Below are 6,984 nucleotides of genomic sequence, written 5' to 3' on the forward strand. Positions count from 1 at the left end.
AGAATTAAATACAGGGGAGAACTTGCTAAGTGATAAGTGAGTGATAACAAGACTTTGTGAATATCCACCTTATCATAAGAGTTCATAGAGTTAGAGAGCTTTTAGTGAGGGGAGATGAGAATTGCATAAAGTCACCTAATGAAATCCAAGGGTGGAGAGAACTGCATAAAGTCATGCAATGAAATCTAAGGAAGAAGGAAGATGTGGTAAATGGGAACAAATACAATAGAGAGAATAAGAGTATATAGATTTTAAAATTATAACTTGGAGTTAATACTGTCATGTCAGGAATTATAGTTTGGGTGGACTATGAAGACAGATGCTAGATTGAAGTACATGGAACAGAATGAGATCTCCACGCCAGTCATGGGTATGTCAATGCCCTCCATTGTGGGCTCTGCCCGTCTGCTAGATCTAGCCCCATAATCCTGTGAATTCAGTCGCAGGTTGTGGAAAAGTCAGAGCATGAAAGACCAAGTGGGAGGTTTCACAGGGGCAAGGCCTTGAAATTGTGCACACCCCTCACGAACATTCCACTAGTCAGAGCTCAATTGAGTGGACTCCTCAAACTGCCAGGGTAACTGAAAACTATAAACTAGGCTGTACACACAGAGGAAGAAATAAGAAGAGAAATAGTTAACACAGTGTATCTCACAGCTGTTTCATTCTTTTATAAAACTGAGAAAATAGCAAAAATGATTTCTAAGCAAAAAAAAGACATGTAACAGGATTTTCAGCCTTTGCATATTTTTTTCTTCCTCAGTGCAGTTTACCTCTTGGGAGAGACACAAAAATATTTCTTCTTAAGAACAACAGAAAAATGGTCACGGCTTTTTGATCCCATTTGCTTTCCAGTTTGAAGAAAATTCTTAACATGTAACTGTCAGGATTTTCAGACTCCACACACGGTACCATACATGGATAAGGTTAAAGTAGAGACAAACAAAAATGAAACCACAAATGATGATAACTATGGGACTTTGGGGCAAGAAAAAAAAAAATAAGGTACAAACATCACTAGATATTATAATGTTAGCCAGATACAAAGTGGAAATCTCATTCGAGTCACAATCAAGCATCTGACAGTGTCAGTAGTGGGTAAAACAGTGGGTATAGCTGCCCCTCTGGATATAATTATGGCCAACAAAGACATATCAGTGCTCAGGAAGGGATGAGAACCTTAGGACAGAGCGACCATGTCAAAGAGGCTTTTATCATAGGCCACAAGAGAACGAAGAGTATATTTCATAAAAGAGGAAGGATTTTGCAGCTAGCGACTATCACAGGATGTGGCTCAAATGGGATGGAAGTTTAACAATGGAAAATTTGACCACAAAAAGGATCACAAGTACTCCAGATGAGGAAGAAAAGAGAATCACCTGAGAAAACCACTGTCACATCTTGGGGCAATCTCAGTAAGCTGCATAACAAATATAAATAAATATAAATAAATAAATAAGATAACAATGGGGCCAGGAGATAGACAAAAGGGTCAAGCCTAAAAAGGAGTACAGGTGTGGTAGAAAATAAGAATAACAAAGGACCAAATTAACTGAGACTTTCAGGACAGACAGGGCAAACTGTGCTTGCAACAAAATTGTTCAAAGAAAGATGATCAGGCTCAGTGGTGCAGTGGTAATCCACTTCTCAGGAATAGCTGGATCCGTGTGGAAAATCACAAGTTCGGTTCCTGGGTCAACCTATACGCTTGAGTACATGCACCCCATGGTCCTGACTGGCTGAGACTGAGGGAATTGCTGTGTAAGATCATGTTGAGTGTACTTTTTCTCTCTCACTGTCACTCTCATGAAAAAACAAATAAACTAAAAGAAAAAAAAGGGAAGAAATAGGACAGGTACTGGGGCAAATAGCAGTATATTTACCCATATCAGACAAAAGACAAATACGTAGCTTTCTACTTTTCCAGTCTTTTGCAAATATTTTGTACCTAATTTTTCATCGTTAGGGTGGGGATACATTTTTTTTTCAGCCAAATAAATGTCTTTATCTCTAGACCCAGATAGAATAGAAAGTTGTAAAGAAAAAAATAAAAGAGGTTTCATATTGAAATCATCAAACTTTTAGGATTTTTAGAGACTGCAGGAGAAGCCCCTAAAATGAAAGTGTTTTTTAAAAATGTTCATTTTCAAAGGATTAGAAAAAGAAATTGTGGGGAATAAATATGCAGCAGTCAGTTTACCAGCAGCCTACTGCCAAATTTTGAAAGATATAAACAGATGTTTATATGCACTTGAAAAAGAGACTACATTCATTTCAATATAGCCTAAGTTTATTCAGGATAATATGTTCCAAACGATCTTCATTTTGGTTAAGTGGTATTGATAAGTATTATGGCTGTACTAACTACATAGAAGTCTACTATGTAAACAGAATTTGACAACAATACCCATACGTGTGATGAATGTGTTTTCTCTATTACTCTTTCATGGAAAATAATTTATCAGTAAAACGAGGCACAAATACATTAGTCTTATAAATATATTAATGTTACCCATAAGTCTAGAGATCCTTTTGACTTTCTTAACCTGTAATCCTCTGCTTCTCCCTATAAATAACCACCGCTATAACATTTTTTTGTCTTTTTTTTTTTATTTGCTAGAGAGTGTATGTGCTTGACAGAGAGACAGAGAGGCAGAGAGAAAGCAAGAAGGTACTCCCTACAGGGCATGGTCACACCACAATCCCATCTTTTCCATTACTCTCTCCTCAGGACTTTGGACATGCATGCACAAGCACTTGATGTGTTTCACAAGCTGGACTGTACAGTTGGACATGTGGGATTCAGCCACCTTAGCCACCATGCCACGAGCTGGCCCCACTGTAACTCTGCATTCTTCTGCTACCTTTCCTATTTATGAACACACACACACATACACACACACACATGCACACTTAAAAGTGAAAGAAAGAGTGATATTTTGAGTTAAATTTTTTTACATAAAAGATATATATTTTCTTAACAATTCTGAACATTTTATTCTCAAATGCTAATCCATATTTCTTATGGCATATATATAAATTTAACATTTTATTGAGTTCTACAGAATATTTCATTGTGTAAAATACCATGATTTATTTATGCAAAATTTTTAAGCCTTTTTGTATGAGAATCAGGATTAAATTACTTTCTTAGGACAAACTATCCTCAAATAACCCATTGTTTATATTTATATGATGATGTGCCACGTTTCCTTTGGAGAATTATTGATTGCTTTACAATATACTTGCTAAGTTGTATTCTTAGGGCTTTTCTCTATTTATCATGCTGATGTTCCTCAGTTATGAATATAACCCTCCTTTGCACTCTCTTCTCTTCTGATGTGAAAACAATTAAGAGTACATAGGCCAAATTTGAAAAATAAATCTATTTGCTAGAGAGTGTATGTGCTTGACAGAGAGACAGAGAGGCAGAGAGAAAGCAAGAAGGTACTCCCTACAGGGCATGGTCACACCACAATCCCATCTTTTCCATTACTCTCTCCTCAGGACTTTGGACATGCATGCACAAGCACTTGATGTGTTTCACAAGCTGGACTGTACAGTTGGACATGTGGGATTCAGCCACCTTAGCCACCATGCCACGAGCTGGCCCCACTGTAACTCTGCATTCTTCTGCTACCTTTCCTATTTATGAACACACACACACATACACACACACACATGCACACTTAAAAGTGAAAGAAAGAGTGATATTTTGAGTTAAATTTTTTTACATAAAAGATATATATTTTCTTAACAATTCTGAACATTTTATTCTCAAATGCTAATCCATATTTCTTATGGCATATATATAAATTTAACATTTTATTGAGTTCTACAGAATATTTCATTGTGTAAAATACCATGATTTATTTATGCAAAATTTTTAAGCCTTTTTGTATGAGAATCAGGATTAAATTACTTTCTTAGGACAAACTATCCTCAAATAACCCATTGTTTATATTTATATGATGATGTGCCACGTTTCCTTTGGAGAATTATTGATTGCTTTACAATATACTTGCTAAGTTGTATTCTTAGGGCTTTTCTCTATTTATCATGCTGATGTTCCTCAGTTATGAATATAACCCTCCTTTGCACTCTCTTCTCTTCTGATGTGAAAACAATTAAGAGTACATAGGCCAAATTTGAAAAATAAATCTATATTCCATGAAGTGTAAGATAACTAGAAGATTCCTAAATTCAAATTTTTTAAAATGTATTTGGTGTATCTGTACACAAAGAAATATGTCACTACTTTGGAAGAGTGTGTCTTTCATTTGTGCTTGCATTCTATCTTTCAGCTGATAGTGCTGAGTTCTTCCTTAAGCGTGTCAGGCATCCTCCTAGTCAAGGGCTTTTCCATTAGGCTGATTCAAGCTGGTTCTCAAGGTGTTTACATGTCAGGTTGAGGGTAATCTAAAATCAACAGGTAAAAAGTGAATAAGGTCATTTGAGATAGTAATAAATAGGTAAATATATGACAGTGACTGTGGTCAAGGGAAGCAAATGTTCCAATAACAGTAATAATTGCAATAATAATAGTAATTTAATATGTAAAGACACTGGTCTAAGAACATTGCATTTCTTAAACCATTTAATTTTGACAAAAGCGAAGTGGGTAGCATTTTTACCCTTCTTTTACAGAGGAAGAAACAGACGCCCAGAGACATTGAGTAGCTTGCCAATATCCACAGCTCATAAGAGACCCTGATGAGATAGGGCCAGTCTCTTCACAAGGTGACATTTGAACTGAAATTAAAATAAGAAGCCACCTATGGAAGCCAAGGGGAGAAGACTGAGTATAGACTTCTTACAGTGAAGGTGCTTGATCTATTTGTAGAGCAGAAAGAACAGATCAGAGAAGTTTCTGGGGATTTCATCATTAAAATGTACCCTGTTGTAGCACTTTGGGAACTTTATATTTCTTGCATGAAGTACTGCTAGAAAACATGAGATGATCAGATGAAAAGAATCTGGAAATCAGTGTTTCTTGTGCTCCCCATGGTGGTCTGGAACTCTGTGGGCCCACACAGTATGCAGTATGGTGCAGAATAGCATCTGCAAATAGTTATGTTTTCCTCCCAGGTTGCAGAGACTGGACTAGAGTACCAAGAAAATAATGGGTGTTATTTTTTTTTAATTAATTAATTTTTTTTTTTAGAGTTTTTGCTATAGGGCGCATACGCTCACCAGACAGACAGAGACAGACAGAGAGACAGAAAGCGAGAAATCACCCCCCACGGGGGATGGCCACACCACAATCCCTTCTCCTCCATTCTCCTCTCGGGATCTTGGGCACGCACACACATGTGCCCGGCGTGAGTTTAAGCCACCGGGTCTGGGACACAAACCGTGGTCGACTACATGGGAGTCCAGCGACATAGCCATTACGCTAACTGCTGGTCCCAAAAATAATGAGTGTTTAAGGTTTCAGTAAAGTATGATATCCAGAAAGAAGAGCTAGGGAAGTTAGGTCAGCCTTAAGTGGTTGCATTATTATACCTTGAGAGTGTCTGTTTAATAGCTCAATAACAAGTAAGTGGTCATTAATATTATGCCTCTAAGCTCTATCCTTGCATTTAGCATAGTCAACTTTGAACAATTCCTTTAATAAAGACATAGAAATATGTTATTAAATTTATGAATAGCATAAAACTATGATGAAGTACAAATAGAGAATGACAGAATCAGTTAATATGAATTTAGAAGACTGCACTTATACTGTTAGAAGATATCTAACAGTGTAAATTGTGAGGGTGTATACTAAGTTTGTCTATGTGTGTATGCTTCCTTGTATGTACATGTGTGTGCACAGGCAAGTGGGAATCTGAGTGTATATACTCATAAATGCACATCCAGAGAATGGAGGACTTCCTGACTTACTAAATGTTCTTTCACTACAGGTGTCAAGTATGATGCACTCGTAGAAAAGTTACATGTCAGATCCCTCATTGGTGCTGAGTCTACCCTAGTTCATTGAAGAAACTGGTCAACAGGAGAGAAACTTAACGGGCAACAGTGAAGATAAAGATTATAGAATTTAAATCATATAGAGATAATCTTAGGAAGCAGAGATAGAAAGATAAATTAGCCTGAAAAAAAGGAAATCAAGGTCCTATAGCTGTTATTCCAAATACTTGACACCTGTTGGATAAGAAAAGATGCAGAGTTTAGATCTAAGGACAGAGGTTAAATTCAGTTGCTAGTGCATTTTTCTTTTCTTTTCTTTTTCTGCTAGTAGTGTTAGTCAATATAGTATTTTGAGGCTGAATTCATTGCCAATATTGAAAAAAACTGGGGAATCTTACATATGCATTTAATTTCTTTTTTTTTTCCTTGAAGAATTAGAAAATCCGATGAACCAGGTCACTCTTTTTCAAAATAGTTATTCAGATTAGAAGCTTCTTTAGAAGGTAATTGTGTATTTCAGCTCACTAAAATCCTCACTGTTTACTTATTTTAACTCCAACTTATTATCTTATACCTAAAGCAAGTCATTTATTTATTCATTGTGATTTTTGCTATAGGGTGTGTGCACTCACCAGAAAAAGAGACAGTAGAAATCATCCTGGGGGAAGGGGATGGGAGTGTGCCCATGCCACAATCCCTTCTCCTCCATTCTCTTCTTAGGATTTTGGCCACACATGCATATGTGTCCAGCATGTTTTAAGCCATGGGTCTGGGACTTGAACCACATTTAACTTCAAGGAAGTCCAGCAACATAACCATTGGGCCATCTGGTCCCACAAGTCATTTAGTTGAGTAATTATCTTCCCAAGCTATGTTGCCCAGACGCTTGTAAACTGTAGAGGTTTGGCAGTTTTAGAGGGACATATTACAACTCAGCTTTCACAAAAAATTTTAGATTTTCCCAATAGGAAGTAGGTACCTTTAGAGTTCCTAAGTTTCTGGACATTGAAAATGTCCTGAATTGTGTGTCTGGATTGGGTCTGTAGTTCTGCGAAATGATCAAGGCAGCTC

Source organism: Tupaia chinensis, unplaced genomic scaffold (assembly GCF_000334495.1).
Source record: "Tupaia chinensis unplaced genomic scaffold, TupChi_1.0 Scaffold144255_1, whole genome shotgun sequence".
NCBI classification, from domain to species: Eukaryota; Metazoa; Chordata; class Mammalia; order Scandentia; family Tupaiidae; genus Tupaia; species Tupaia belangeri.